Source organism: Octodon degus, unplaced genomic scaffold (assembly GCF_000260255.1).
Source record: "Octodon degus isolate 3935 unplaced genomic scaffold, OctDeg1.0 scaffold00300, whole genome shotgun sequence".
NCBI lineage: Eukaryota > Metazoa > Chordata > Mammalia > Rodentia > Octodontidae > Octodon > Octodon degus.
In genome coordinates, this window is record NW_004524876.1 from 817279 (window position 1) to 828030 (window position 10752).

Consider the following 10752-nt stretch of genomic DNA (forward strand, 5'->3'; position numbering starts at 1 on the left):
CAGTGTTCTCAGTACTGGGGTTACAGGCATGCACCAGCACTGCAGGACTCTGGCAGGCTCAGCATGCCCTGGGGGCAGGGCTGGTGTGGCATGTGGTGCCAGGGATGAGACTGCAGTCCCTGTGCTTGCCTAAGATTGCCTAAGCTTTAGTTCAACTGTCTCACAGGCCCCTATTATTTTAAATACTTCATTTTTCAGATGTGGCATTATCACCTCACACTGCTGTTCTTTCATATAGATTGATTGAGGTCACTGAGAACAGAACAGCAAGGAGTGTAGAAGAGAGGAGATGGAAGTAAGTAGTGTATATGGACTAAAGTATCACCTTGACTAGACTAGAATGCAACCAGAGGACATATGGCTGGACAACCCAATATGCAGACCAGACCAGGACCTAATCCAGGAACATGATCTCATCCTCAAATGTAAATACAACGAACTGTTTTAAAGTAGTGCTTCAGATATAGTTGGTGCTTGGTAGATGATTGTCAAATGCAGAACCTGGGGTTAGTAGAGAGACTCTGGATGGAAAGATAGGTTAGGTGGGCTTCATGTTAAGTTAAAATGTATGATACTATATAACATCAGAAAGGAGGTTAAAACTTCTCACTTGAAGGTGGAAGCAGGGTCATAAGGTAAGGAGCAGGGTCAATCCTCTGAAGTTATGGAGAAGGCAGATTTGCTCCTGGAGCCTGCAGGACTTACATCAGTCCAGGGAGACTCATTTTGGATTGTGAACTATAGATCATTGGTAACAAAGCTGTAACAAAACTGATTTCTTGAAGGGACTAAGTTTGTGGAAGTTCTTTAGAGCAATGTTTAGAAATCTAGTGAAGTTTGGTAAATATTCTTGTGGTAATTTTAAGTCCAAAGCACTCCATTCAGAAGCTTTTAAATTTTCTGAGTAACTGAGCTCAGCAGGTGGGGCTACTGCTTGGAGATGGTGGGAGCTCCTTTGTCATGGCTGCAGGGCCTATATCTGAAGCAAATCAGGATGCTGCTGTGTATGTGGGGGCCTTGATGAGAAGGTTAGTGAACCACTGCTGTGGGAACTCTTTCTCCAGGCTGGGCTCGTAGTCCACATAGATACGGCAAAGGACACAGTCACTGGCCAGCACCAAGGCTAAGGCTTTGTTGATTTCTTGAGTGAGGAAGATGCTGCCTTAAGATTATGAACATGATCAAACTCTATGGGAAGCCAATAAAGGTGAACAAAGCATCAGCTCAAAACAAAACCTGGATGTAGGGGTCAATATTTTCACTGGGAATCTGGATACAGAGAAGCTGCTTCATGATACTTTCAGCACCTTTGGGGGTCATTTTACAAACACCCGATATTATGACTGATCCTGACACAGACTCCTGCAAAGGTTATGGTCTTATTAATTTTGTATCATTTGATGCTTCGGATGCAGCCACTGAGGCCACGAATGGGCAGTATCTCTGTAATCGTCCTACCACTGTGTTCATGCCCTCAAAAATATTCTAAGGGTGCATGCCATGGCTCAGCTGCCAAAGGCCTTCTGGCAGCCCAAAACCCACTCTCTCGGGCTGACCACCCTCATCAGCTGTTTGCATATGCTCCACCTCTACTGTCTGTCACCAATCCTGTGGTATCATCATTGGGACTCGAGCTTCCTCCGCCAGGCATGCTGCCTCCCAGCTCTTTGCTGCCACCAGTGCTGCCTCCTGGAGCGCTCTCACCTGGAATATTGCTGGTCATGACTCAACAAACTATGCCTCCTGGGGCTGGAGGACACAGTCCCCCATCAGCAGGAGCCCTAGGCCCTGGGCAACTTGGTTATGGACATTCACATCCTCACCCCTTCCCACCAGCTGGGATACCCCATCTAGGGATGTCTCAGTTGCAGCTGGCCCACCATGACCCCCATGGCTTAGGAAATCCTCATACTGGGACTTTAGGAATGCATCACCCTAGACCTCCCCTCATAGGCATGCCCCTTGAGGGCTTCCTTTTGGATCTCCCATGGGTCACCCAGGTCCTATGCCACCACACAGAATGTGTGGGCCTCCTCCACTGATGCCCCCTCATGGATACACTGGACCTCCACAACCACCTCCTATGGCTACCAGTGGGGTGGCCCCTGCTTCCACCCAGACCTGCTCTGTGGCCTCCAGTTCCTCCTCATGGGCCACTTCGGGGCCCTCTCCCTCAGTAGATTTTCATTTTCTTTCCTCCTATGTTCCCTCACTATCTTTTCTTTGATTCCTTTGACCAATCAGAGTCGCTGTTGCTTCTTGTGGCTGAGGCAAAAATCTCTTTCAGGCTCCCCACCTCCCCTCTTTAGTGTACACTTCTTCACAGAAGTTTCCCTTTATCTTTTTTGTGTTAACCCTAACTGTTTTGTAAGAACACAGAAAAAATAAAACTGTACTCTTTGATAAAACAAAACAAAGCAAAACAATTAAATTTTCTAAGAGTTTTATTGTAGTAACATGTGACATTTTCCAGTATATAGCAACATTATTTCTTGGCATTAAAAACAGTAACTTTAAGTGCAGGGTTCAGTGTTCAATCCCTGGTACCCCAAAATAAATAAATAAAATAAATAGATAAATAAATAATAAAAAATAAAAACAAAGATTAAAAGCAGTAACTTAAAAAAAGATAAATTAAGAAAATATTTATCCTGTCAAATTATTTTTTAATTTTAGAAAATAATTTATAATTTTCACTTATTGTTATAGATACCAACATTGCTGTATTATTTTAAATACACAAAACCATTGAAAAATTTAAGTTGCATTTGAGATTTCTGATTTCATCCACATAAACAATAAAAAACACAAATGTAGCATTTCTTTTATCTCTTTAGAAATGAAGCTACACACCTCGTGTTTTTGCATCAATTTTATGAGCTATAAAATAAAAACAATCACTATTCTTTTTATTGAAAATATCACACTGTACGAATTCATTTAAACCTTCATTTCCTTTTGATTGCCAGATCATTTTAAAAATATAGTCCAAGCAACTCATATAACTAACTGTAACACTGATGTAGAAATAATGAAAAGAGAATGAGCTCTTCTATGTCTCTGGGCAACCCAGCGGCCCCCTGAGGGTGCCCTAACCCACCGTCGCTGAGGCAGGCTCATCAAGCTTGTTGATGATCACACGGTCTCTTTGGCTTCTGTGCATCTTTTTATGTTCTTGAAGGGCACCTGCTAAAAAATTACACACACTAAGATAAATGCCAGATGCAGAAGGGCACCTTAGGATGGATCATTGTGGACAAGAATTCGTCACAGCCTGACAGCTTCTCTACCTTGCTCACCTGCTCCTGTGCTCTGCACGCATGGCACGCTAGCGCTCCATGTAAAAGTGTTTTGGTGACTTCCAAGATTAAAGCTTCTGTTAGATATATCTTCTTTCACATAAGCCTTTTGATTTTTTCCCTACACTATCACTAATCTTGATGCCTTTCACTATTTTTTATTTCTCTAAAAAGAAAAGAAAGCCTGCTGCAGAGCTCTGAAGAGAAACCCAAACATAAAGCTTAAATATTCTTTTTTATTTTTCCAAAAGGATCAGCGTGAAAATAATATCACTGTGCTTTCCTTTACTCTGGGTATTTTTATGCAAGAATCCTGAAGCACTTGCCAAACATAGACGGGGAGGGGGGTCCTAACATCTTTGCAGAAAAGAACGACAACTTAAAAAAAAAATGAATCAATCCATTCATGCTGGAGTGCAAGCCCTTCTGGAAAGAATTGTGGGCATAACACAAAAACGTTGCACAGCTCTCAGAATGCAAATCCTTTTAGCACTACAATTTTTAAGAATTAGATAATCCATTTATCTGAAATTTAAAACCAATCAGGCCTACTATTTTCCATGCTCTTTACAGGATACTATGTATAGATTGATACATAAGGCAAACTGGAACTTTGTGTTTGTAAAAATTACAGTTTTAAGCACTGGAACTAAACAGAGAAATGTATCATACTGGCTCAGAAGACTCACTGCAGGACACAGTCTGTGTCCTTCTTCCAGCAAATCTGAATTAGTTAGTCTGAAACAGGACTCTAAATTTGTGTTTCAAGTAATGCTATGCTCTTTGAGAACTACAGTGTACATAACTGTATATAACCATGGAAATGGAGTATGGGAGTGTGGGGTGAAATAAAACCAAATGCTGCCATGGGGAACCAAAGAGTGAAAAAAAAATGTAAGAATATAGCAGAACAGTCTAGTGTTCAAAGGAGCTTAGAAAACTTGGAACAAATGCAGAAACTCATCAAATCCAGTACAGGGAAGCATAGTGAGTAAAGCGAAAACCACTACGGGCTGTTGTTACCTGGAAGACTATGTAATAGGTGTCAAAATTAAAAATGAAATAAACTGGGACATTTTTCAGGTATTATTGGTATTTAAAAATTTAATTTTACTAGATCTACAGGTACTTGCACCTAGGTTGACATAATTGGTGAAAAAAGAGGCAAATATAGATATGTACATCAGTCATGCTTCTGACTAATATTTTGTTCAACATATTGCATATAGATCTTGTAATATTTAATTATTGCAGTTGCATATTTCCCATAAACAAACATATATTCAGGGGTATGCTCGTAAATCTCTGACAACTGGCACTGCAGAGAGGAGGGTCCTTCTGTAATAGTGCTTGCCTGTCACCACCTTCAGGCTCTCAGTGTGCATCAAGTGACTGTTGCAGATCATTGGAAATTTATTAATCCATTTGGATGAACCAGTATAGGCCGAGTCTGGGTCATTTTCCCTTGAGTCATGTTGTCTACAGCAGTGTGGGTGCAGACACTTGAAAACATAGCCAGATTTACTATAATCCTAGCATTGTAACAGATAAATGAAATATAATATATAAAGACAAGCTTTTCACTTCTTTGAAAATATAATCATTAAAATATCACTAAAGCTTGGCATGGCTGCAGCACTCTGCGTAAGGGTTCTATGTGAGAAGGCTTCAAAGTTGGAGCCCAGCCTGGGAAACTTAGGGGCCCTGGGAGATTCTGTCTTGAAATAAAGAAAAATATTTTTTAAAAGATTGGGAAATATACCTTGGCGTGAAGACTTTGGGTATAAATAATCCATAAAAAGAAAAGAGAAAGAAAGAAAGACAAAAAGGAAGGAAGAAATGAAGGAAGGAGGGGAGGGAGGGAGGGAGGAAGGAAGAAGGGTAAAAGAAAGTGACAAAAATAAAAATATAAAGGGACATTTAGGGTTTGGAAATATTTCAGTTTTCTACTCAAAAGCATGTGAAATGACTTATATGAACTGAATCTGTAAATTCACTAATAATATCATTATATATATATAACTCTACTTAGCCTAAAATTAATCACTGAATACTTTTAGAGCACCAAATAACAGTTCAAATTCAGGAGACACTTCATAGATTCTGAGGAAAGAGGTCAACCACCCATATAGAGAGACACATGTGGAAGCCTGGGGGCTGCCCAGGCCTGTGAGGCACAGACTGCTTCCATGGCTGCTCCAGATCCCTTTTATGTTCCCTTCAGCTTGTAAGACATCTGCGTTGGGTTCACCTAGCATACACACTCCCAAGCATAGAGGGCATCTTGTGATTCAGAAGCTTGTGAACATATAGACTGCCTGCAACTATATCCATGCGTTGCAATAAGACCTGTGCATTACCTATCACAAACACGTACTTAGGAAATCAAAACCTTCACTGGGAGCTGCCATTTTTTTTCCAGTTTTGACCTCTGGTGATACCCTGTGATATCCAGCCACCTTGCCCTCTTTCCCTCACTGTCCTGGTGTTCCTAAACCATGTATTGGACCCTTCACAGTCAAAAATTCTGTAGATGACTATGGGACGTCCTGGGTTGCAATCAAAAAACATTTTTAAATTTCTAATGCCAACTCACTCTAATGATATGTGCATTATAGCTGGCTCTTTTCAGTGAGATTGACATTGCTGGGTTAGAACAATGAGGAGGACAAAGGTGGGAACCCGGGTGTGGGGCTGCCCTACCATTCCCGTGCACAGGCTGCAGCCCTGCCTCCCAGCAACCATGCCCAGCTGTTCTTCTGGACTGGCCAGGCAGGCCTTGCTCAGCCACATGGATTGGATGACACGTTTCTTGGATTACTTCTTGTCTTTGAAACACAATGAGGACCAAAATAACTAATTGTGGAATCAACTCTGATGGTGTATTCAATCCCACAGAGTTTTTACCATCCCCACCTATTTGAAATAAGACTGAGATATCACTGAAGAAAGGAATTTGTTCAAATCAGTAATTTAAAAAATCACTATTTACTTGAAATAAATGAATAAAATTCTATATATTTATTCCCTACAACATGTTGTTTTGAAATATATATGCATTGTTGCACAATTCAGCATAGATAGCTAACATCCATCACCTCACATAGTTGCCATTTTTGTGGAGAGAACACATACTATTGGCTATTGTTTATTTTGTTTATTTTGAGATAGGGCTATACCCTGTTACACAAGTCAAATTTTAAGGCTCAAATCATTCTTCTACTTCAGCTTCCAGAGTAGCTGATGGCAGCTAGCATATCTACCTTCTAATTTTTAATTTTAAATTTACTTTTAAAAATGATTCACAAAAACAGAAAGCTTGCATATGTTTTGGGAATTGTGATTTTTCCATATGTGTGTACATTGTATAATGTTTATATCACTATAAGCATATCTAGTTCACCAAAAATCTATCTTTTATTACTTTGCAGTGAAAGCATGAAAAAAAATCTTTCTTCTAGGTTTTTGAAATTCATAGTACACTTACATTTTTATAGGCATGCTACTGTGCAATAAAACATCAGAATTTATCTCTTCTCTCTATCTAAAATATGGTATGAGTTCAACCCTTTTAGATTGATATATGATATCAATTGATATATGTGTGGTAAGTAATGTCCTACATAGTCATCTATATTTTTATATATTGTAGGATTTTATTCTTTTCTGTGGCCCACTATAGTTACACTGTCCATACATGTAAACGTTTTCTTTATTGGTTGATCTGTTGATGGACACTCGTGTTTTTCTCTTTCTTGGTTAATATGAGTTGTGCTGCGTGGATGTACATATCGCTTTGCTCTGGATGTTTTCTCAGTGGTGGAATTGCTGGATCACATGATAGGTCTAGTTTTAATTTTTGAGAAGCCTCCATATAATTAATATATTATTGGAGCAATACATTTAATTGGGTGCATAGATTATAGATTTTTATTAACCAGTGCAAAGAAGCTTTCAGAGATAAAACTCCAAAAATATTTTCAAATAATTTGCTTTCCATAAAAGTTCTACACAATGAGATTATCATCCATTAATTCTTTTACATACTAAGTAGGACAAAAATGTAATAAAAAGCAGCTTAATCTAAGGCTTTTGTAAATCTCTAAGCTTTTAAAACTGTTTCAATTTTTCTGTTAAAATCTTAATATTTGTAAAATTTTTGTATCCTTAGATTATAATTATTTTTCTTGTATTCAGACTTCTTGTGCAGTTTGACAGATCAAGATAGAAAAAGGGATTGGTGAAGATTAGCTTGTCAGTAATTCGTAAAATCAATGTAATGTAAAATCAATAATGTGTTATACTGTAGTAGAATCTGTACCAAACTGGATTGGAAACACCCTGCACCAGGAATTTAGAAGGTAACGTTTATTTACATCAATGGGATGGTGGGAACCAGATCTAAATCACTGACACAGGCTTAGAGTGAAATAGCAATTTATATACATTTTGTAAGGAGGAAACACAGAGCCGATAGCAGGTTTGTCCATAATTGATTACATATATTTGGTTCTTGAAACAAGGTATGTGTGCAGCATTGTGCAGCTGGTCAGATAGAGCTGAGTCCGATTATCTCTGAGCTGCAGCTGGGTAGTTTAGTCAAGGCCGGCTGAGTCTGGTAGCCCAATTATGAAGTAGCAGTTCTACATTTTTCTACAACAATACTAGTATCAGTGGTTTCTGTTCCCCTCTTCATCACAACTTTAAATGTTATAAATTTCTTCTCTGTTGCATAGCTTAGAGTATTGACTTCTTGATAATTTCATTTTAAAAATGTTACTGTTCTTGCTTTCCTTTCAACCCTTTCCCTTGATTTCTCTTGCATCTACTCTTATACTTTACAATGCCAGAGTTAATAATATGTAAATTTTCTCTGAACCATTTGAGAGTAATTTGTTAACCTGATACCCCTACTCCTAACCACTATATCATGTTTCCTACAAACAAGGATACTTTTTACACAGCTATAGTACAATAAAAGGTAGAGAAAATTACCATTAGTTCACTATAACTTCTAATATTATATCATGTTTAATTTTGACAAATTTTGTTAGCTATGTTGAGATAAATCCTCAAACTTCTGACAACCCTTCTTTTTCAGGTACCTCTCCGTCCTTCCAGTAGCTGGGATTATGTGTACTTCCCTAGGTCCAGTGACCAGGAAGGACTTTTATTAGAAAAGAACAATTTGAGAATCAGGGGCTATATTCATGTGCTATTTCTTTTCAGTCTATGTCAGGTTGAAAGAGCTATGCAGTGTCCCCAACCTTCATGAACTTGACACGAGGCAGGTGAGAGACCAGCTATTCTTTACAATTTCCCTGCATTGAGGTTGCTGAGATGTCTTCTTATGATTAGATTCAGGTTATGTATCTTTCCCAGGAAAATCTCAGGCATGATGCTGTATTCTATTCACTACAGGGTTTCTTTTTGTTCGATTTTATTAATTCCATGGATGTTTTAATTCATGTGATAACTGCCAAAGCTTCTTTGCTGCAAAGTTACTCTTTCTCCTCTTGAAATTTTAAAAATATTTCAGAAGCAAGTAACTAAATGTTTGTTAGTATTGTACATCTTATCCAATTATCAATCTGTGTATATCAGATAGCATTATAAGTTCTCATTTAATAATGTATTATAATAAATTATTTTATATACCCAGATCCTAAATATTTAAGTAATATTTTCAATCAACTTTGGATAACAATTTTAAATGGCATCTTTCTTTGAATACAGTACTTCTGTTTTCTCCTTCAGATTCTTCAAAATTAATTTTCACAAAGGCATTTTTTGTCCACTTAGTAGAGAATGGTATTTAGAAAACTGAGGGCTGATACCTCGGTTTGTGCATGTATATAGCTTTTTCAGGGCCTTCAAGCACGTAAGGACATGATTGTTCACTGAATTTCTGTGTACTTTTTAGAAAAAAACATAGCGGATATTTTAGAAACTTCCTTAAGAAGATCATATGATATGATTTTTATAGGCCCGACATATTTATTTAATAAATAATTAAATAAACTATTTCAATTTTCTCCTCCATTGACAGAATGGATGTGCGCATCTGCAAATTATCTCACTCTGCACGCAAAGATTAATCTCAGGACAATTTTTTGCATATATTCTTAATCCATAATCAAATTGTAAAATCTAATCTTTTAAAAAATTTAAAAAAATGTATTAAATTTGTAATGGCTCATTCCTTGTAATAACTTAAATTTAGAAGTTTAAGTAACATCTTGAGATGCAGAAGTCATGCCTTTCCCCGTCTAAGATGTTGTTCATTGTATTAACTTGAGAAGTCTAACTAGCGACTCAAGAGGGAACCAGGGTTCTCCTGAGCCTGGCATGAGGAAGGCAAGGAGATGGCGTGAGTGCTCCACCTGCCCCAGGGTGGATAACCTGCTTATAATACAAGGCAGGCAAAGAGCACTCCTTCCTTTTGCCCTTGTTGCTTTTGCTGTCTTCTGCCACTTTGAGCTGTTTCCTCTTAACATGCCACCATGACTTGGAGCCAGCTGATTATTGACTGAAATAAACTTCCTTAATTTGGGGTGTAGGCATTTTGTTTCGACAATGAGAGAAAATTAACTAAGCAGCAGCAAAGTGAAACAGTATGCTTGCATAATGTGTATTCAGTGAGTGGGAATATATTCCTATTTATTATGTTAATTTTACCTATGAGTAGAAAATTCACAATGACTAGAAAACTATCCTCATGAACTAAAATATTTGTTGTTTGCTAAAACATGAATATTTTTTAGTATCTATGTAAAACATTTTTAGCTTTTCTCCCTAAAATAAATAAATTATTTTCTCCGTCATTATTTTCAGGATGATCAACAGTATATGTGAGAATAATTATGTTTATTTTTTGTAACATAAGAGATGACACTAATTTTATGCAGATATTTGTTTGAGTTTCCAGAAACAGTATGAGTTTGTAGATAATTTCTGGAAATGTTTGAGTAAAGCATAATTAAAGATATCAATGTGCACATGAAGCTTTATAACATCAAATGACATGAAGCAGTGACTTAAAGCAAAAGAAAAAATTGAGCAGAAATGAGTACATAGGGCTTGCAATTGTGTCAACAACAAGTGCTAATTGTCATTGCCATTCCATTTTGCCTACAGTCTATGAGAATGCTCACATGTAACCAACTACTATTGGAATTTCAGTTAATTGATTATGTGCTGATATTTTCAATTTCATTGAATCAGAGTTTGTTATTCTCACAAAGAAAGTCATGTTTATATTTGTTCACAATGTGATTTCAAATGAAACAAGATAGAAATGAAAATGAAAGTGTTCCATCCACGCATCTGCTCTTAAATTTCTAAATTATATTTCTGTATAGATGTGGCATGAATTCTTCTCAGCCTTTTGGCTAAGATCAAGTGTAGAAGTAGGATGAATAAGAAACATTATTAAATTTTTGAGTTTCTTTTT

General features: G+C 37.4%; 1 pseudogene; it reads left to right on the forward strand.

The window, feature by feature from the left end:
- The first annotated feature begins 960 nt into the window (after positions 1 to 960).
- On the forward strand, positions 961 to 2180 carry LOC101563111 (annotated as a pseudogene).
- The last annotated feature ends 8572 nt before the right edge of the window (positions 2181 to 10752 follow it).